This window comes from Myodes glareolus, chromosome 5 (genome assembly GCF_982192425.1).
Source record: "Myodes glareolus chromosome 5, mMyoGla1.1, whole genome shotgun sequence".
NCBI classification, from domain to species: domain Eukaryota; kingdom Metazoa; phylum Chordata; class Mammalia; order Rodentia; family Cricetidae; genus Myodes; species Myodes glareolus.
This window is the reverse complement of record NC_142030.1, coordinates 46,064,603-46,087,928: the sequence shown is the minus strand read 5'-3', so window position 1 is coordinate 46,087,928 and position 23,326 is coordinate 46,064,603. Positions and strand designations below refer to the sequence as shown.

Sequence of the window (23,326 nt, the reverse complement as noted above, 5' to 3'; positions counted from 1 at the left end):
AACCAAAAGACAGCTCTACTATGGTCTTTAAATGGCATTAGGCCTTGTCGGTGCCTGCTCAGCAAGATTTTGTTGTGCCCAGAGCTGCGTTCGGTACCTGTGACTTAGCAATAGACAGGGAGAGCAAAGCCTCCTTTCTTGCCCAGTGAACCAGTGTTATAATAAAGAAACCCTTTAGTGGCTAAACAAGAGATCATAAAACAGTACTTATGAGTTGGGAACACAGAGAGCTTGTCCAACATGTGTGAGGCCTGGGAGTTCTGTCTCCAGCATGGAAAACCAGCAAAAAGAAAAAAAGAAGGAAAGGAGGGAGAGAGGGAAGGAGGGAGGGAAGGAGGGAGGGAGGGAGGGAGGGAGGAGGAAGAAAAGAAGGGAAAGAGTCATTACGAAATCACAGTGTTAAAAAAAAATCACAGCACTTGAAGAAAATTGCATTCAGTGCCACGGATAAAGGGGAACTATTGCTGAGGTGGAGAACAATGGTAAAGGAATCTCCATTTTTGGCAGGGTGAGCTTACACTGGAATTCTAAGATGAGCATGGGTAGGACTTTGGAGGAACAGAGGCTAAATCTTATCCTCTGAAGGAAGGGGGAAAGCGAGGCAGCCCCTGGTTGACCTGCATCTCATTAGGTCTAAGCCCAGTACATAATCTCCTGTTTATGTGTAATTCTGTGACCGATACTTCCACCAAATGAAATAATAACAGGCTCTTTCTCTTCTTACAGACTCTGTCAGTAACCACCACTGTGTAACTGTGTTGGAAATAAATTGTGCACAGTCATGTGTGATGTGGTTTTCCGGGGGTATTTAATGGGGTTCGGAGCACGGAGCTGTAGGGTGGTAAAATGTGGAAGGTGGGAGGGAAAGTCCACTGAAGAGCACACCGGGTGATTGGAACAGAAGGGAGAGGCAGGAAGCAGCCAGGGGTCAGACAGGCAGAAGGCTGCCCGGGCCCAGGATTGGAGACCACCCTATTCAAATGTCTCCGTGACCACTGAAGGGCAGCACACCGTGTCAGTCACAAAATGGCAATGGATATTGCAATAGCTTCTGGGGACGTTCAGACAGAAGGAACACTGACTTTGACATGGAATGTAGACACGGAAGGATCCCTTGAGATGATTGGGGATGCTGAAGCATAAATATTTTTACCACTAACATCGCCTGGCCTGATCCCTTCACCAACCTCCCAGCATCACCCCTGATGACCCTCTAACACTCCCTGGGTAAGTCCTGACTTCAGGCTTCTTGGTGTCACCTTATAACTGTAAAGCCAACATCGCACATGCTCATTGAGCAGAAAAGAAGCAGTTCATCAGCTGGATGCCAGAGAGCTTAGCTCCATATGCCCAATGAGCAGATGCCATGTCCAGTGGTTTGGGCAGTACTGTAGGTCTACGTTAGGTTGTCGGAGAACTGGTGGGTGTCCCCTCCAGTGTGGTGGACTCTGTGCAGTTTGATATGAGGCACCCGGCCTCACTGGAGACCTGTGAGCTTCAAGACTCAGTCATTGTAAGTAGGTGATGACTTAGAGTTTCTTTGAAGGTAGGGATTGATGTCATACTTATACACACAACTCTGTAAAAAAGGAAAATAATAATCTACAGCATCAAACCGAGCCTACTTTTCTAGAAAGTACACGATAACCCACTCTGAGATTTCAAAAATCTGAACCAGGGAGCACAAGACTCATATTCATATTGAGACGAAAAATAGAGAGAAGCGCCGGCTTGTTTGACTAGAAAGGCTTTTATGCGCCAATAAAAAGCTGGTTTGTCAACATTATGTGGCGTGCGGCCCATAAAGAACAGTTGCTGAAAGTCTCTGCACATTCAGATTAAAATAAAACTGCTGAACAAAAGCTATATTGTACATAGACCTAAAGTTGGATGGCTGGAGGGGCTTTTATATGAGCGCTGCTCGTGACAGGCACCAGGATTATACCTATCTCTGGCTCATTGCTTATTGAAAAGCCAGAAGTTTTTATGAGCAAATGTATCTGACTGAGCTGTGTGCAGTCTCTGAAGGATGACTTTCTGCTTCCAAGTGCATTGGATTCACATCTAGAAGGCAAAGGTAGGTGCTGAAAAACAATAAGCTCATCAGAAAGTGGGCCAGTGATTTAATGCCTTATTTTTTAAAACATCGTTACTGAGTGTGGTGTCAAATCGCCCAGTGGAAAACCAAGGCCGTGGTGATTCTCAAGGACAGAATGAGCTGCATCCTCACGCTGTCTCAGCTCAGACCACAGCCCAGAGACTGGCAGAATCTGCGCTGGGATTTGGTCTGGCCATCTGGTGAAGAGGGCAATTAAAACCTGTGCACATATGTCGACGGTACGAGGTAAAAGGGTTCCTTATGGCACCATCATGACCATGCTGCCACCGAAGTCACCTCTTCCGTTGCTTCCCCGACCCCCTTCCTTACTCCATCCTCCCTCTCGTCAGCCCTACTACTACACTTTTAGTTTATGCTGTTACTGCTGTTATTGCATGTGCTTTTTAAGGCAATTTTTCAAGAGAAAAGTGGAAAGACATAAAAAGAGCACATAGCTAGTTTCACGCATTATCCACGGTGGCACCGGCCCCACTGGGGCTCTTCCAGTCCTGTGTGGACCCAAGCCCATAGTACATTGCCAATGGTCTACAGGATGCTTCTGTCTACTTGAGTCCCAGTATAGCGCTTGTGGGGTCTACAGTGGCTGGGAATTCATCCCCTCAATGCCAGGGTTTATGAATCTAACACTGTGCAAACCAAAACATCAAGTAGACCTCTGCTATTGTTGGAAGCTTTGTGTGTGCCCCTTGCCCCAAACTCATCTATTGACATCCCAGTCCCCAAGGATGATATTAAAAGGGGCCTTTGGAGCGTGTTCATTCATAAAACCAGAACTCTCAAAGAGTCTTTGCAAGATAGACCTAAGGGAGCTCATACGCCTTTTGTGCCGTGTGAAGACTGAGAATGTCACCTGTGGTCATAGGGTTGGTCCTCACCGGACACTGAGTCAACCAGGACTCTAGACATCTCCAGGATCAGACCTGTAAGAAATACATCTCTGTCTTCATAAACTACCCAGCATTTTGTCACAGCTGCTAGAATGGACAGACACCTTCAAAAAGGAAGATTCTTATTGGAGACTTCTTCCGCTGAGCTCTCAGGACTGTTAAAGCCATGAACAGGCTGTGCAGAAAAGCAAGTGTGTCCCACCCCACAAAAGGGGCTCCCTGCACAGTGACATGGAAAGGTGCTGCAGAAGGATGTGGGCTTAATTTTCACACACCTGATGACATTCCCATTCTGATTATGCTTGGAAGGTCTTTAACACTGTAAGCCAATGTACAGGCAGGAAAAAAAACCCAGAAATCTAGGGCTTAAGCTTCTCTCTCCCTAACTCTGCCCTTGGGCACATCAAAACCCTTCTCTGCCCCTTAGATTTCTGTCATTGGGCAGATGATTTTTTAGTCTCTCCTTATTATACAAGTCTATCATAATTTGGAACAGAAAACAGGTGGCTTCCAGTCAGATAATGAAGCTTTTTCTGCTAAAGAAGTCATCACAGATGTCTGTAGTAAAGCTTTGTGACAATCCAGGGTAACCAGAAGAACAATGATTGATCCAGTTTCACAAGGAGCCTCAAGATCCTTCATTGCTTTCATCTGGCCCCTAAGGATCTTATAAATAGGACTGGAAAGAGAACAGGGGCTGTTCAGCTAAGAGCAAGCAATGTTTTCCTGACCGTTTTTTGCCTCTTGAATCAACAAATTATATTGTGTCTCTCTAGTCAACTAGTCATTTTCAAGGATTTCCCCTACATTTGTGACTAACATTTGCAATATTTAAAATCATTTGCAACTGAAAATTTTAAGCATCTGGCCCACACCATTTGATCGGCCAACTGGGCTCAGCTCTCCTTTGTGTTGAAAATAAACCCTAAGGACAGATCAGCTTTTGAAAACTCAGTTAACTTTGCCACTGAGTAAAGTTTATTTTTCTGTTCCATTTCAACTTGTAATTATCAATGTGGTTTGAAGATGCGTTGTGCTGATCTGAGGTCTCATTTTGCTGCTGGTCATTTTATGTTTGACTTTTGCATAACGGGGTGCTTCGTTGCTGCTTGGTAGAGTTAGGGTTACCCTGAGCTCCAGAGCAAATATCTGGCAGATTAGAGTTGGAGAGGAGAAATGAGTTTTTTTCAGGACCTCGGGGAGGCAGTACAGTAGACACAATGATGTTTAGGGAACCTGGGTACTGAGGAAGAGGAAGACATTGAGCCGGGATTTCTTGATTCTGCAGAGAAGAAGCAGACCTGGGATTTTATACAAACCCTCAGCATACGATGAAGTGGGGAAGTTGTTGACCACAGAAATGATGCAGCAGAGAACAGTCCCGCCTGTGGTAGTGTTTGGGTTTCACTAGTTCCAAATGTCACGCTGTGCTACCTGAGGACACTTGCCCATAGGTCAGAATCTGCACATTCAGAGGTCATGTCAAGAGATCTCCAAAGCTCACTGGCTGTTGTTTGTTTGTTTTCATTCAGTGCTTGCTACCAAAGCAACTAATGAGTCATATCACATTTTAAATAAATACCCAGGTTAATAGGATTACCTGTCTTTATTTTCCATGCTAGATAAAATTTATAGTTCTGTCTGTATTCCATGGTGGTACTGTTTTAACATCACGTAATGAAGTTTAGGAAATGAATTATGTAGCAGAAATTAAATGCTTGGGTCGGAAAAGAATTGCAAGCCCACTGTTCTCTTCTAAACATCAAATAAAAGACACTGAATACTAAGCAAGTGACTGAGCGTTCCCTGTGCAGCAATGACCTTGACCCTAAGTGTGGAAATGGCTGTTGGGCTTAGAGACCTGAGAGACTGTGTGTTCAGAAGTGCCACCAGAGGGCAGGAGAGGAGAGAGAATCCAAGCCCAAGAGTGCTGAGCTCTGTGCGGATTTGCCAGAGCGACCAGTGCGTGCCTACTAAGTCATCTACCCCGCATTTCCTCCTTTCTGCACCGTGAAGGCAGACGCAGCCTCCCGCAGTGGAAATCTAACATACCTGCTCTCTGTAACTTGGCTTACAGGAGTGCCAACAAGCCTTGTTCACTGGCTGTAGGACCCTGATCTCCCTTCTGCACAGCAGGAGTCCGGGAAAGATGCTCCCAGGGCCTCAGCTCCCAGGATGTTTTCATTGTGGAAATCTGTGCTCAGTTTCAGCCTCCCTGAGCAGTTGACTTCCTGAACAGAAGCAGGGGTACCCTAGAATACATGGTCCGTGACATCAGCAAGGTTGTGGATCACAGGTGGGATGTGCGTCTGCCACTGCCGCCAGATATTGCAAGAGGGCCCCTGTTACACCTCGCTCCTGGTGGCTGCTGCACTGCTGTCTGTGTAACCATGGGTCTAAGAACTTAAGGAGTCACGGATTCCTGAAGGTATCTCGAACACCTCGGAACTGCAATTCCTTTATGTTTCCAAATGAGTGTGTGGGCACACATGTGTGTAAGCAATAAACAGCATTACGTCTCCCTGGGTGGCTGTATTGTTGCACTTGGACTGACAGACAGAATCTCATAGTTTAAATACTTCTTTGCCCAATGTGCAATTTTGTGGCTTAAAGTAAATGACTTTAAATCCTCTCTGCTTTAGTTTTCTTTTATTTTTTTCTTATTTAATTAAAATTTTTCATTTCTTTTACATCCCAATCACAGTTTCTCCCCCCACACACACACACCTCCCCTCTACTCTCCTGTCTTCAGTCTATCTCACCTCCATCCATTCCTTCTCCATTTCCATTCAGAGAGGGGCAGGCCTCCCGTGGGCATCGGCCAAGCACATATGCCTTGGTCTTCACACCTTATAAAGAGAAACTAAGAATTTCAGGATGCTGTGAATAGGACCACGAAGAGACTTTTAAAGTTAGTTATGAATGTGTGCGCACGTGCGTGCGTGCATGCACGCACACAAGAATGCAGGTGTTTAGGGAAGCTGACGATCCTCTGGAGCTGGCGTTGCAGTGATTGTGAATCGCTGTGGGTGCAGGAAACCAAGCTGCAAAAGCAGCAAGGGCTCTTAAGCACTAAGCCATCTGAAAAACCCAGAATAAAACACTTTAAAAACATTTCTAGATAGTGGGCATAATAATAGTCTTACAAAAGAGAAAGTGAGCAACTATTTAAAAATCTTTAAGAATGCTTTATTATGCTGTCAATTTATTAAGTTTCAGTTTTCTCTTTGCTCTGGAAAGTTAACATGTCCCCTCAAAGTCTCAGCCATTTTTGTACTTTCCTGCCAAGTCTTTGGCCTATGGGGTCACCCATGAGCCGTTCCTCATTGTGGAACTTAAATCCTCATATGATGCTTTTAATTATGCTGACCCTCAAAAAGTTTTCAACATCAGCAGTTTGACTCATGATACTGACTCCACAGTTTATAAAACTCTCCGGAAATGTGACAGACTGGCCAGAATCAGCAGATGGCCCAGACAGCTAAAGGTATTCAATTATAGCTTCTTAAAGATTTAGGAATCCATTGATACCCACCCAAATGACTTGCTAATGCAGTCATACAAACCTGGGGAAGGCTTGCAGGCATCAGTGAGTCCAGCGATGAGTAAGTAGAGAGTAAGCATGGCCATGAGATGCCTGCTTTCATCACAGTGGCTCTCAATGTGGTCCCTTGACCGGCAACCTTGGCTCCTCTTAAGAACTCACAGGAAAAGCAAATTCTCAAACAGGCGGGCTCAGGACTCTGGATGCCCAGCATGCAACTCTGGCTTTTAGCAGACCTTCTCATGCACCGTGTTTTCGGGAATCACTGCTCCACAGAAATGTTCCTGTGTTTTGCTGTTCTCAGGGCTGAGTAATTTTATTTAAAAAGTTCAAAGACAAGATGACTTGAAAGTTGCCAGGCAATGCGCCAGGAAATGCCTTTATTCCAGCACTCAAGAGGAAGAGGCAGAAGAGTCTCTGTGAGTCCGACCAGGGCCAGCCTCGCCTACAGAGTGAGTTCCAGAATGGCCAGGACTATGAGAAACTCATTCTCGAAAAACAAACAAACAAGATGACTTGAAAGTATCTCATACTACCCACCTAGCAGGAAAAAAAAAATGTTTCCTTCAAATGACTGACGACAGACAGACTTTGAAGACCTCTGTCTCACCCACCAGTCAGGCAGCAGCCACCTTTTCGGCTAGCATGTGACATTGCCTTTTCTGTGTGTGGAATAAACCCAGATAGCCCACACTCATTCTTCCCAAGGACTCAAGGCATGCTGGGTACAATTCAGAACCTCTTCTCTGGAGGATCTCTTAATTTTACCACTCGTAAATCCTTTTCCCATACACTTGTGCTGTCTTATTCTGTCTTCCTTTGGAACAGAGTGCCACACTGTTGTGCAGGCGTGCCTCAGACTCATAGCCATCCTCCTGCCTCAGTTTTCTGCGTACTGATATTGTTGGCATTCAGGCATTACGCAAGTGTGCCCTCAGAGTCCTCAACTGCAGCCACTAAGAGCCCTCCCTGTGCGCATGCACTTGTTAGGACTCAGGCATTTCACTGGCCTGCTCTCGGGATTCTGACAGGGTCCATGTCGGCTGCAACCACTCCATGTGCACGCACACTAAATCCATTCCTGAAAGGCTCTCACTTTCTCCTGCAGCCCCCCAATCCCAGAGGCTGGTTTCTCTTTCTCCCCTCTGCTCCCCCTTGTTGTTGTTTAATATTGGCATGTTCCCCGGCAGGAACATGAGCAGCCCTAGTCTGAAAAGGATGGCCGTGGGTCCCTGCAAGGTCCCCAGGGTGGCAGGCTGGTCCCGCCATACGGCCGGGCAAGTCAGGCGGGTGGGTGCGGCGTATAAAAGGTTCACAGGACATAGTAAATAAACATAAGGGTAAACATTTATTACTTAAAGAAAAAGGAGAGAAAGAAAGGCAGAAATAGAAAAGAGGACAGAGAGAGGAAAACACGTGTGCACACGCCAGAAGAGAGGGACAGAAAAGGAAGCGTTAAGATGGCAACAAGGGAGGTCAGAAGTGGCTGGGAGTGGGCATGGCTTGTCCTTAAAGGGACCAGAGCAGAAGAATAACACCCCTCCCCGCAATAAACTTCCCTATGTGGTCTCTGTGGTTCTGCTGTAAGGTATAACTTTCCTTCCTGTCGCTAGCCAAGCAACAATAGATACTTCAGGAATGAGCCACCGCATAGGACTCTCCCACACCACCACACAAGGCTCTTCCAAATAAACGTCTTTAGCAAGCTCCCTTGGCCCCTTTATCCTTAGTTGTCAAGACTCATAACCACATTTTGGAACTTTTTTCTGACTGCCCACTCCTCCCTAGGAACAATTTGTAGTTTTAGCTGAATCCCACCCTCCACTCCACAGTGGTCAAGCAGGATTGCCCCAAGCTCTGTGTTTGTCAGATTTTTCACCGAAAACAACATGAGGTAGCAGGATTCAGCTGGACCCTTTTAGCCCACAGTCAGCCAGACTCTGGGCTCAGGATTTCAGAGGCTTCTGCCCACAACCAGCCTGACCTTGCTTTGGGATTGAGGAGAGGCAGGGCATTATGGAAGCAGGAGACTGGTGAAGCAGAGCTATGCCTCTCCAGGGCAGTCAGGAAGCACAAAACCAGACAGAAAAGGGCCAGAGCCAGAGGCCCTGAGAAGGTATCCCCACCCAGTGATCCGCATTCTTTAACCCCTGGCCGCTCCTAATCCTCATCAAAGACTGAGCCTCTTTGGTCCAGTCAGCGTCTCAAGGACTGAACTGGCCTGCTGGGAGCCAAACCTTCAACACAGGAGCTTTTAGAGATCTTCCTATCAGAACTCTACAGCGCCTCCTATGGGGCTCCAGAGTAGGTGTTTTGTCTCCCTTCTCACCTCCCTGTGCCTATTGTGTGACTTGTCCCCACTCTGACCACATTCGTTTGCTTAGTGTCTCCCTTTGTGTCCGACGATCCCATGAAACAGCTCTCAGTGATTATTTCATGCATCACCAAGCCGAGCAGCTACAATGTGCTTGAAGGGTGCCTTTGATAGTTCCACGAAATCCTTTCAACCTAACGCAATTGACGAACCCCAAAGCATTCTTCCCTACAATGGGGGTTGTCACTAGAGCGGTGTGCCTGGCTGTTGTTGTGCCATTTTTGTCCTAGACTTTTCCCAGTTTCCAGACTAACTCCTTGGGACTTGTAGGAGATGATGCATATGCTATAGCCCTCTTCACTGTGACCTCTGCCTCCTCCTAGAATAATCTGATGACTCCTCCTCCTTGTCTAATCTGATGGCCCCTGTCTAAATAGCATCAGGATTCTTGCCGCCTTCCAAGAAAGGGTACAGGCCTGGGAACCTCTCCTTCTAAAATGGTTCCGGCCTGTTGTGTGCCTTTGCTTCCACAGACCAGCTGCCTGACACTCTGCTGCCCTCTGCTGGCATTTTACAGCCCAGCATCAAGTCCCTGGCTTAATGCTTAGAAAGCGTTAATGAAATCTCTGGGTAAAAAATGATAGATAACCCAGGAGGTTATCTATATAGCATATCTAAGAAATGCAATATGTCAAATTTTCCATTTTTTTAAAAAAATTTCTTACTGTTTTATTTTTTCCGGAAACAGGATCTGCTCAAGTAATTCACACTATTTCCTTAATCGACTTTCTGGCTGGCTAAGAGTCGCTGACCACTGAGGTGAAGATGGAGAAATCGCCTCTGCTTAAAGTCACTGCCACAGTGACAGGAACACAGAGACCGTTCTGAGCTCACAGACAGGGCTGCCTTCCAAAGGCTCACACTGTCCTTCCCTGCCTTGGAACTGTCCGCTGTGCCGTTACAACAGCACAACTTGACTCTTCCCTGCGTTTGATCACACACTGGTTATGATTGTAGCTGACTTATTCATCATATGACTATCTGCCATTCCTATTTCATTTAGGACAAAGACGATGTCTCACAGGAACTAAGGAATTTGCCAGGAAAACTTAAGCGAGTGTTATGTTACGGGCTGAATTTTGTTACCCAACATTCACGTTGCATCCTGTGCACCTCACAGGTTTTTTTTACCTTGTTTGTGCTTTGTTTTTAGGAGAGGCGGATCTTGAACCCCAGGGTATCCTCTGGTACCCCAACTTTGGCAGCAGACTTTTGAAGGCTGTGATGAAGCTGAGTTGAGATACTTGGGAGGACAATTAGCCTGTAGGATTCCATCCCTAAAAGACGACAGAATCTCGAAACAGATGGGTACTGACGAAAGACGTGATGTAAAGCCACTGCTCAGCAAAGAGTGGCTAGGAACACACCCTCCTGACGTTCTCAGGTTAAACCCCCTGGCCACACCTTCGCCCTGGCATTATACGTTAGCCTGCAGAACTCTGTGAAACACTGGTGAAGCAGCCGAGTCCCCGCGCTTTGTGATGGCAACCTACACAGCAACAGACTAGGATCCGAGCCCAGGCGTGGCTTATTACAGCCTTTCCGCCCTCAACCAAAAGCCCTAGTCCTTGAAACTAATCTATGGCTAGCCATCACCTTCAGTGAGCACAAACTAAAGCGCTGTGTTTGTTCCCAGCCCTGTGCCCTCGCTTGCACCTTTCACCTGCTTGCTTACCGAGTCTCAACAGCCCAATCCCTCCTTCCCGCGGCCCAGTTGCCTATATGGTAACTCAAAATATCTCTGTAGACTTTAGAGGAGGTTGGGTTTTTTGCTTTGGTTTTTTTTTCCCCCTTCTCCAGCCTGGCTATAAAAGTTACCTTTAGTATTTGAACTTCAATCCCCTCCACCATCACAGGTACAATTCAATCTAAAATCATCTTCATTCCCCAACCCAGGGTCACAAACGTGCCCTGTCTTCCACTCCACCAGCTGATCTGGCTCTCCTGAATGTGTTTTTAGTAGTTCATGAGAAATTAGAATAGCCCCATATTTTTTACATTAAAAAAAAAAACAGCCCCACTTAGCTAAGTTTTTCCAGTAAACAACTAGATAATTTCTATTGGCCCTTTGGCCAAACCCTGTCATAAGCTGATGATCTCACAAGTTCTGAAAAGGATTCAGCTGTGATTTTGCTAATTTGGAATCTCGCCTTCTCCTCCATTTAACATAATCTCCCTGTTGGTTTCCAGTCTGAGGCGAGGAGGACCTGCCCTCCGTTCCATCCCGTTCCCCGTGGCGAATGAAATAACAACCACATATTTTTGGATCCCACTTCCTCCAGTGCATTCCTTCTTTGCCCGTTTGTTTTTCAAAACGTTTATGTTAATGCCTCTGTGGCATTCGGAGGCCAGAGATTCGGATCCGTAGCTCGTATTCCTGTTGCGACTGCGGTATGGAAAGACCGCAGAAGTTTCCTGCGCCGGCGCAGCCCACCTGAGGTTTTCAAGTGACTCAGAAAATTGAGACTGTCTCCGTGAATCATGTAGTCAGGGCAACCGCAGGGCTAATCTAGCTCACTCTTTGACTGCTAAGCATAAACATCTGGTTGGAGACCATTCTTTCGCACAACCAAGCAGGGCGTTCTGGTTAAGTGAGGTTCGGGGTTCCTTGGAGGCTCAGCCTACCTCCCACCTGCATGGGAGACAGCCACACATGTTCCTTGAAGACTCCTCAGTGCGGAACTTAAGCTTCTTGCAAGGAACAGAAGAAGAGAAAAACAACGTGTTGGAAACATGGTGGGTTTCTTCCAGGATTCCTCTGAAGACCAGGGCACTAGGAATTGAACTCCAAAAACAGCAGAAAACTAAAGGAAGCAGAAAGTATCTGGGCTTCCCCTTGACACTGGTCCAGTTCAGCGAGACAGCACTTTTAAACACGCTACAGTCCAGCTCTAGGGTGCCTTCCCAAGACTAGACCATGCTTGGTTTCACGGTGTAGTTGCCAGTACTATCAGACAGGGATCAAATACAGGCCAAGTGTGACAGCCTGAACCTAGGCCAGGTATACCCTCGGCTGCCAATGTGTTAGGTAATTGAACATCCAGTCTGTGAAAATGTGAGAATTAGCCTCTGTCCCCTGAGACACGGAAAGAGAGACCCCTGAACACAGAAACGGGGTCCTAGAGCCAGACAGCAAAGAGAAAGCACAGTTGTCTTACACATCCCTTTAACCACTAAACACCCCATAAAACACTTCCTGGCTCAGGTTGAGAACCCTTAATCTGAAAATACAAAATGTTCTGAGACCTGAAGCATTTGAAATACTGTCAGGACATAAAAACAGTTTTTAGAATTTAAAATAGTCCATACTTTAGATTTTTGGATTTGGGCATTCATCTAGTAAAGTCTATGCGAGCATTCCAACATCCAGAAAGTTCTAAAATTTGAAACACGGCTGATTTCAAGCATCTCCGATAAGGGCTACTCAATGTGTATTTCTAAAAATTCAGTCCTGCCAAAGAGAAGAAACCGAAAGTCTATTTATTTTTGCATCTGGATCTAGGCCAGGATATTGTTTTGACTTTACCGTGTGAAGGGTAGCTATTTTCTCTCTGGACCCAGCTAGACACTTACAACCATTCCGAACTAGTTAAGAGTCCCGAACACATGCCCCATAACACAGCGGTTCAGAAGATGATCAAAGTTAACGGAAGCAAACCAGTACACATCCATGCAGGAGAGGACAAAGGAACAGAAACTATGGTACTATGGGTATAGCTGGCTGTCTGGTCTCAGCTTATATTTATGTCTGCTGGTCTCCATTGCAAAGTGTCATAACCTCAGCTGAGCGGAGTTCTTCATGTCACAAAGCGGCCTGTCTTCCATCTTTAAAATCTCAGCATATCCTAAGGGGTCATCTCAAATTCTACACTCACTCTGCTTGGTTCCTATAATGTGGTGGCATCCCCATTAGTCTGTAAGACCCAGTGTCGAAGGCAACTCTGTAACACTGCTCCTGAGAAGCAGCAAGGGTCTCACACGGCAGGTGGCTTTTCCAGGTGACAAGTCAAAGGTATCGAAGCATTCCATCCAAAGTCGAATAACTCTAACACGGCATCAAGCCCTGCCAGTGGTTGGAAAATAAATCACACGTCCCTGCATCTGAGTCATAAGAAAAACAGTGTGGGAATTTCCTCACAACCTCCTCACCTGCTGCATGCCACACAGGTCCTCAGTTCTGAGTTAGATGCAGTGCCCCAGTCGGTACCCAACCCTGGTACCCAACTCTCTTATGGTACAGCCCTACTGGGGGTGTTTCCAAAGATACACTCCACCATTTACGAGGTGTACATTTTCTATACAATACAAAAGCATGTGCTCAGGCCAGTGTCCCCCACGACACGTAGTTTCTTCTCTTACTGGAAGCCAGCTCCTCGTTTGGAGAGATGGGCTACTGCGGACGGTTTGGGCATTCAGGAAGTCCACGGATGATGCTGGAATAAACTTGGCACTATGAAAGACGGAGCTTGACCTACACCAAAAATTGTTTATGCCCATGACAGAAAGGGCCCATTAGCAGATACCACATCCTGTTATATCTGAGGCTCAAGGGAACTCTTGGACAAGACATTCTTGAATCTTCCGAAGAAACAAAGCAAGATTGAAATAAAAATGTGTACTGCAGGCAAAATGAATTTAGGTCTTGGAATTTGAGGAATATGGGATGTGCTTTAAATAAACTGTGGTTTCCCTCAAGGGAACATTTCAGAAATGTACAAGTGACTTGTTCGTTGGTTCATTCAACAATTACTTACAGATTACAAAATATGTGGTGTGTGTGTGTGTGTGTGTGTGTGTGTGTGTGTGTGTGTGTGTGCAGAAGTTCAGAAAATTAAATAGTGGAATAGTAGTTTGGACTTGGAACAAAACCTTAGTGGAGAATTTACATGTATCAAATACCTGAGTGGGGGAATGTTAATAGAATTCCTGTTTCCTGTGCCAGCAGCAGTAATGGGTGAGTGAGTGATCTCTGGTCCTGAACTTGAGGAAATCCAATATATACAGAAAGTAACCGTGACTGACCTCTGCTATGTTAAATGTAATAAATGAAACCTTTGTTGTAGATGCAGATAACACACATGAAAAGATAATACAAATAGGGCTACATAATAGACAAGGGTGACCCAGGGGATTAAGATGATGTTGGGGGCTCCGTCATTACCCAAGGAATATTTGGTTCTTATGATTTATTTAGAGAAAAATTCTTCCTAATATGGAGTTTCTTCAAGTGTGGCAGTTAGCCCAAGTGATTTGAGAGATACCAAGATTTGCTCCATCTTGTGTGTACAAGAGGGCTTGAAAGGTCCAGGTAGCAGAGGAAGATTGGGCGCATGGGAGGACAGCCACAGTGGACAGCAAAGGAAGAACAAGCAAGCAGCATGGTGCGCACGGCCGCAACTCAAGACGGTCAAGATGAGCTGTGGTTAAATTAAGAAGTTAAGATAAGTGGAGGAATTGTAATGAGAAATAAGAGAATTGAAGCAAAAGGCTGACTGAGAACAAATACTGAACCTAGAAAAGACTCCAAGGTTTCTGTTCCTCTAAATGATCACATTTTAAACAGAGGCACTTTATACACAGTTAAGATAACATGATCTTGCTAACATTAGAGTTTTTATTTTTTAGTACTTATATCAAAACGATCACATATCTAGGTTTTAAAAGTCTGAGTATTCGGTATCTAGGATACAAAATTACTGCATAACGAATTTACTGCGGAGCTGGTCACCTTTGATGCCTCTGAGGATAAGATCGTCTGCTCCCTAGCAGAACCTCTCACTGAGCCAGAGGCTGAAAACTATCTGCGACATAAACCAAGATTGCCACAAACATTTCTCTACCTTTTCTGTCTTAATTTTCTACCCTAGACCATTTTCTCTGAAGGGCTCCCAGTCTCCTGTACCGGGGCCAGTCCTACGCTTCCCAGCCCAAGATGACAGTTGAACACCCAGCTCTGAGTGACAGACCACTCTTAGTTGCAGAAGAAGGGGTGCTGTTCTGTCGGGGAGACCCTGGGTCAAGAGACCTGCTCCTGATCAAGCATGAGCAGTTATTGGCTATTACCACAGGCCAGAAGGAGGCGCCATCCTATTGGCAAGGAAAGTTAAAACAAGAGAAAACAAGCAAGCTGGGCTCTCTTAGGTCTTCTTGCTGCCTCCAAAGGAGATCCAAGTTAAGAGAAATTCACACTAGGTATGAATTCTACAGATAGATAAACCGAGTACCTCATTTCTGCTCTTCCCATCCCTCCTAAGCAACAAAATCTTGCTCCTATGCCCTTGACTGCTGTTCTGGGATGTCCTGCCCTGTATAACCTGTTTCCAAAAAGATATTGCTGGTTACCAAAGACAAGAATGTTTTCAGTGTGCCTGTACTGGCTGGTTTTGCAAAATACATATTGGACAAAGAACCTCACTGACAAACCCATTTTCTAAGTGATTCAAGGGCTATTTTGAGAAGGTTATAAAAGTTCCATTTTTGCCGCTTTCAGCCAGGAACCCCTTCCCTTCCTTTCTCCCTTTTTCGGGGCATAAAATCCTCCAACGCAACCTGTGTGGGCGCTGCCCGGGACGGGGCTGTGAGTGCAAATGGGAGGGAGTTCCTTTGTTTTAATAGCCTGCCTACAGCAAGGTAGGACTGCAGGCAAAGTGATTCCTGGCCAGCAAGGGGCACTAATCCTGTAGCAGAAGACCCAGCAGAGGGAAGAACCATTGGAGAGCATCTGAAGGAAGAGATGGGCAGGTGCCAAGGCAAGAATTCCTCCAACAATCTGAAAAACAACATGAAAACCAGATCCCAGCGATCTTACAACAGAAGGACTTGAACACCCTATTCCGGAAGAAGTGGAAAACAGTGTCATTATGAAAGCAATAGAGTCTCTTAAACAGGTGAATAACTGTGAATAACTTAAACAGTGAATAACTCACTTAAAGAAATAGAAGAGAAATATAACAAAAAGATTGAAGAAATGAGTAAAGAAATGGAAGAGAAATATAACAAAAAGATTGAAGAAATGAGTAAATTCGTAAACGATACCCTGGGAAAGCAAGAAAAAACAATCAAACAGGTAATGGAATCAGTTCAAGAATTGAAAACTGAAATGGAGGCAATGAAGAAAACACAAAACGAGAACCGGCTGGATATGGAAAATCTAGGTAAACAGAGACTTCAGGAACAAGCATAACCAATACAATACAAGAGATAGAAGAACGAATCTCAGATTATGAAGACACCATAGAGAAAATAAACGCTCTGACCAAAGAAAACAGCAAATCCAACAAATTCTCATCACAAAACATTCAGGAAATCTGGACATAATAAAAAAACCAAATCTAAGAATAATAGGGGTAGAAGAAGGAGAAGAATTGCAGATCAAAGGTCCAGAAAATATATTCAACAAAATTATAGAAGAAAACTTTCCCAATCTAAAGAACGATATTCCTATGAAGGTTCAAGAAGCATACAGAACACTGAATAGACTGGATCAGAAAAAAACCTCACCTCACCATATAATAATCAAAACACAAAGCATTCAGATTAAAGAAAGGATATTAAGAGCTGCAGAGGAAAAAGGTCAAGTAACTTATAAAGATAAACCTATCAGACTTACACCAGACTTCTCTATGGAAACCATGAAAGCCAGAAGGTCCTGGATAGAGGTACTGCAGAAACTAAGAGACCATGAATGTAAGCCCAGACTACTATACCCAGCCAAGCTATCGTTCACTATCAACGGAGAAAACAAAATATTCCAGGATAAAAACAAATTTAAACAATACGTAGCTACAAATCCAGCCTTACAGAGAATATTAGAAGGAAAATCACAACCCAAGGAATCCAACATTCCCAACACTGCCTACAATAACTCAGACATCTAGCGTCCCTTCACAAGTAAAACTCAAAGAAGGAAAACACATACACTCTACTACCCCCCCAAAATGACCAGAGTGAAAAACCACTGGTCATTAATATCACTTAATATCAATGAACTCAATTCACCTATAAAAAGGCACAGACTTAAAGAATGGATACGAAAACAGGATCGAACATTCTGCTGTTTACAAGAAACACACCTCAATCACAAAGACAGACACCTACTCAGAGTAATGGGTTGGGAAAAGGTTTTCCAAGCAAATGGACCTAATAAACAAGTGGGTGTGGCCATTCTAATATCTAACAAAATCGACTTCAAACTAAAATCAATCAGAAGAGGTGGAGATGGACATTTCATACTCATAACAGGAACAATTCATCAGGAAGAAGTCTCAATCCTGAATATCTATGCCCCTAATAAAAAGGCACCCACATATGTAAAAGAAACTCTTCTAGAACTCAAGGCAGTCATCAAACCACACACACTAATAGTAGGAGACTTCAACACACCTCTCTCACCAATGGACAGGGCAATCAGACAGAAACCTGACAGAGAAATAAGAGAATTATTGGAGGTATTGAATCAAATGGACTTAACAGACATCTATAGAACACTCCACCCAAATAGGAAAGAATATACCTTCTTCTCTGCAGCTCATGGAACCTTCTCGAAAATTGACCACATACTCGGGAACAAAGCAAACTTCCACAGATACAAAAAAAATATTAGTAACCACCTGTGTCTTGTCAGATCACCATGGATTAAAGTTAGAATTCAACAACAATGCTACCCCCAGGAAGTCAACAAACTCATGGAAATTGAACGGTTAACTACTAAATCACCCTTGGATCAAGGAAGAAATAAAGAAAGAAATTAAAGTCTTCCTTGAATTTAATGAAAATAAAGACACAACATACTCAAACCTATGGGACACTATGAAAGCAGTGCTAAGAGGAAAGTTCATAGCACTAAGTGCCCAATTAAAGAAAATGGAGAAAGCACACATTGGAGAATTACCAGCACACTTGAAATCTCTAGAAAAAAAAAGAAGCTGATTCACCCAGGAGGAGTAGAAGACTGGAAATCATCAAACTGAGGGCTGAAATCAACAAAATAGAAACACAGAAAACAATCCAAAGAATCAATGAAACAAAAAGCTGGTTCTTGGAGAAAATCAACAAGATCGACAAATCCCTATCGAAACTAATCAAACGACAGAGAGAGAACACTCAAATTAATAAGATCAGAAATGAAAAGGGAGACATAACCACAGACACAGAGGAAATTCAGAGAATCATTAGATCTTACAACGAAAGTTTATATGCCACAAAGTTGGAAAATGTAAAAGAAATAGATATTTTTTTAGATACTACCATATACCAAAGTTGAACCAAGAACAGGTAAACAATCTAAATAGACCTGTTAGTCGTGAAGAATTAGAAGCTGTTATCAAAAATCTCCCTACCAAAAAAAAGCCGAGGATCAGGTGGTTTCAATGAAGAATTCTACCAGAACTTCCAGGAAGAGCTAATACCTATACTCCTTAATGTATTCCACAATACAGTTACAGACGAGTCATTGCCAAACTCCTTTTATGAACCTACAGTTACTCTGATACCAAAACCAAACAATGACACAATCAAAAAAGAGAATTACAGGCCAATCTCACTCATAAACATCGACGCAAAAATTCTCAATAAAATACTGGCAAACCGAATCTAAGAACACATTAGAAAAATTATCCATTATGATCAAGTAGGCTTCATCCCAGAGATGCAGGGCTGGTTCAACATACGCAAATCTATCAGTGTAATCCATCATATAAATAAACTGAAAAAAAAAACATATGATCATTTCATTGGATGCTGAAAAAAGCATTTGACAAAATTCAACACCCCTTTATGATAAAGGTGTAGGAGAGACTGGGGATACAAGGATCATACCTAAATATAATAAAAGCAATATACAGCAAGCCGACAGCTAACATCAAATTGAATGGAGAGAAACTCAAAGCCTTTCCACTAAAATCAGGAACACGACAAGGCTGTCCACTCTCTCCAAACCTCTTCAATATAGTGCTTGAAGTTCTAGCAATAGCAATAAGACAACACAAGGGGATCAAGGGGATTCGAATTGGAAAGGATGAAGTTAAACTTTCATTATTTGCAAACAATATGATAGTGTACATAAGCGACCCCAAAAACTCTACCAAAGAACTCCTATAGCTGATAAACACCTTTAGTAATGTGGCAGGATACAAGATCAACTCCAAAATATCAGTTGCCCTCCTATACAAAAAGGATAATGAAGCAGAGAGGGAAATCAGAGAAACATCACCTTTCACGATAGCCACAAATAGCATAAAATATCTTGTGGTTACTCTAACCAAGGTAGTGAAAGACCTATTTGACAAAAACTTTAAGTCTTTGAAGAAAGAAATTGAGGAGGATACCAGAAAATGGAAAGACCTCCCCTGATCTTGGATTGGGAGAATCAACATAGTAAAAATGGCAATTCTACCAAAAGCAATCTATAGATTCAATGCAATCCCTATCAAAATCCCATCAAACTTATTCACACACCTTGAGACAACAATAATCAAGTTTATATGGCAAAACAAAAAACCCAGGATAGCCAAAACAATCTTATATAATACAGGAACTTCTGGCGGCATTACCATCCCTGACTTCAAACTCTATTACAGAGCTACAGTATTGAAAACAGCTTGGTATTGGCATAACAACAGAGAAGTCGACCTATGGAATCGAATAGAAGACCCGGATATTAACCCACAAACCTATGAACACCTAATTTTGGACAAGGGAGCTAAAGGTATACAATGGAAGAAGGAAAGCATCTTTAACAAATGGTGCTGGCATAACTGGATGTCAACCTGTAGAAGAATGAAAGTAGATCCATATCTATCACCATGCACAAAACTCAAGTCCAAATGGATTAAAGACATCAACATTAATTTGTCCACTTTGAACCTGATAGAAGAGAAAGTGGGAAGTAGTCTACACAATATATGCACAGGAGACCACTTCCTAAGTAGAACCCCAGTAGCACAGACAATAAGAGAATCAATGAATAAATGGGACCTCCTGAAACTGAGAAGCTTCTGTAAAGCAAGGGACACTGTCAGTAAGACAAAAAGGCTACCTTCCGACTGGGAGAAGATCTTCACCAACCCCTCATCAGACAAAGGTCTGATCTCCAAAATATACAAAGAACTCAAGAAACTAGACACTAAAACTCTAATTAACCTAATTAAAAAATGGGGTAGAGAAGCAAGATGACGAAAGGAACGTCATCCTTCGGAAAGCGTCGCAACAAGATGCACACATTGTGCCGCTGCTGTGGCTCTAAGGCCTACCACCTTCAGAAGTCTACCTGTGGCAAATTCGGCTACCTTGCCAAGGGCAAGAGAAAGTATAACTGGAGTGCCAAGGCTAAGAGACGAAACACTACCAGGACCGGGCGGATGAGGCACCTAAAAGTTGTCTACTGACGATTCAGACATGGATTCCATGAAGGGACAACCCCTAAACCCAAGAGGGCAGCTGTTGCAGCATCCAGTTCATCTTGAGGATTTCAATCTGTCATAAAATAAATGTTCTGGTTTCAAAAAAATAAATAAATAAAAAATGGGGTACTGAACTGAACAGAGAATTCACAACAGATGAACTTCGAATGGCCAAAAGACACTTAAGGTCATGCTCAACCTCCTTAGCGATCAGGGAAATGCAAATCAAAACCACTTTGAGATACCATCTTACACCTGTCAGAATAGCTAAATTCAAAAACACCAATGATAGCCTATGCTGGAGAGGATGTGGAGTGAGGGGATCACTCATCCATTGTTGGTGGGAATGCAAACTTGTGCAGCCACTGTTGAAATCAGTGTGGCGCTTTCTCAGGAAACTGGGAGTCAACCTCCCTCAGGACCCAGCAATTCCACTCTTGGGAATATAGCCAAGAGATGCCCTATCATACTACAAAAGTATTTGTTCAACTATGTTCATAGCTGCACTATTTGTAATAGCCAGAACATGGAAACAACCTAGGTGCCCCTCAATAGAAAAATGGTTAAAAAAGGTGTGGAACATATACACATTAGAGTTTTACTCAGCGGTAAAAAAACAATGACATCTTGAATTTTGCATGCATATGGATGGAAATAGAAAACTCTCTACTGAGTGAGGTAACCCAGACCCAAAAAGAGGAATATGGTATGTACTCACTCATAAGCGGATTCTAGCCGTAGTTAAAGGTCTTTGAGCCTATTATTCGTAATCCTAGAGAAGCTAAATAAGAAGGTGAACCTGAAGAAAATCATATAGTTGTCCTCCTGGATATTAGAAGTAGACAGGATTGCCAGGCAAACTTGGGTGCACGGGGGGTTGGGAGTGGAAGTAAGGGGAGATGGTTGGGGAGAGGGGAGAGGGGGAGGATTGGGGATGGCTTGGGGTAATGGGAGGGAGGAGGGAGGAAGGATGGTTATGGGAGCAGGGAAGTTTATATCTCAACTAAGGGAGCCATTTTATGGTTTGCAAGAGACTTGATTCTGGAGGGGTTCCCAGGCCCAAGGAGAGGTTCCCAGATTGTTCCCTGGGCAGCAGAGGAGAGGGTGCCTGAACTGGCATTGGCCCATAACCATACTGATGAATATTTTGCATGTCACCACAGAACCTTCATATGGCAAAGAATGGAGATAGAGACAGACACATATTGGAACACTGGACTTAACTCCCTAGGTCCAAATGAGAAGCAGAGGGAGGGAGATCGTGAGCAAGCGAAGCAGAACCAGAGGGAACCTTCATCCGACCATGGATGGAGATAGAGACAGAGACCCACACTGGAGCACTGGTCTGAGCCCCCAAGGTCCAAATGAAGAGCAGAAGGAAGGAGAACATGAAAAAGGAAGTCAGGTCCACAAAGGGTGTGTTCACCCACTGATACAAGGGGGACTGATCGAATGAGAGCTCACCAAGGCCAGCTGGACTGGGACTGAACGAGCATGTGATCAAACCAGATTCTCTGAATGTGGCTGACATGGGGGCTGACTGAGAAGCCATTGACAATGGCACTGGGTCTTGTTTCGTCTGCATGGACTGGCTTTTTGGGATCCTGGTCTGTTTGGATGCTCACCTTCCTAGACCTGGAGGGAGCGGGGAGGAACTTGGATTTCCCACAGGGCAGGAAACCCTGACTACTCTTGGGAATGGTGGGAGGAGGAGAGGGAGTAGGGGGAGCAGGAGGGTATTGGGAGGAGGGGAGGAAGTGGAAATTCTTTAAATAAATAAATAAGGAAAAAAAGTTCCATTTTCCAGATATGCATTTCCCCCAAGGAGCTCTAGAAGCAATTATCAAGTTTGTTGGTACACTGTGTTTCTTACACACGTTTCCAGCCAGTCTTTCCATTACTGGAACCAGCCAGAACAGCCAAGGAAATACTTCAGAGAGACAGCAGAATTTTAATATCAGCTAATGAGACTAATTTCTTGATTCATCTCTTGGCTCTTTCCAAGGTCGTTTAACCAACACTTTCAGAAAAAAAAATGCCTTCCTTTTAGAAAACAAATCTGAAGAGATTAGCTGAAAACACAGCAGAAGAGATGTCCAGGTACACCATTTTAATCCTCTTCCTCCACTGAGACTCATAAAAAATGATCAACAGCACACACCTTTAACCTCAGCACTCTGGAGGCAGAGGCAGGAGGATTTCTATGAGTTATAGGCCAGCTTTGTCTACATAGAGAATTCCAGTCCAACCAAGGGCTAGTGAGGATCTGTGTCAAAAATTCATTCATTCATTCATTCACTCATTCATTCACTCATTCATTCATTCATCTATCCATTCATTCATTCATCCATTCATCCATCCATCCATCCATTCATTCATCCATTCATTCATTCAAAACAGAGAGCTTAGTTCTTTACTGTGCAAAAGGTGCTTTTCACATTTATCTCCTCAGCTCTACCCTAGTTTGGATGGAGTCTTTGAATCGGAAAGGTTTCCATTGGTTTGTCCATCACTTCAAAGGCTGAGGTGTTTTCACAATGTTGCTATAAATTCTACACAAGTTATATAAACAAGATTTACAGACACCCCTCTTCTTGTTCTTAATGATTTAAGATTATGTCATTAAATATCTATTATGTACTCTTGAATCTTATCATAAGACTTCTTGTCTGTCTACCTCTCTGGACAGTAGGGACAACGTTGGTTCTCTGCTGGGCTTTCTGATGACCTTTAATGTTCTCTCAGTGTCTCTGAGACTTACTTCCTCTGACCTGCTCATGAGCTACCCTCAAAGAACTTTTCTTAGCCACCTGGGACAGCTTCCCCACAGATAAGCAGCACTGGATGCATCTGGAAGTTCACATTTCCAATGGGAGAGCTCATGAGCCATAGCCACCTAAAGAGGAACACCTAGTGCCTTCCGCGTAGCCAGTCACATTCAACTCCCAAGGCCTCCTATTTGGGCCAGGCTGAGCTGGGACGTGGTGGCAGCCTAGACCCTTG

The 23,326-nt window shown here is 44.0% G+C and overlaps 1 pseudogene; it reads left to right on the top strand.

Moving 5' to 3' along the window:
• Positions 1 to 20,089: 20,089 nt before the first annotated feature.
• LOC148122072 (large ribosomal subunit protein eL37-like) lies at positions 20,090 to 20,424 on the top strand (annotated as a pseudogene).
• The last annotated feature ends 2,902 nt before the right edge of the window (positions 20,425 to 23,326 follow it).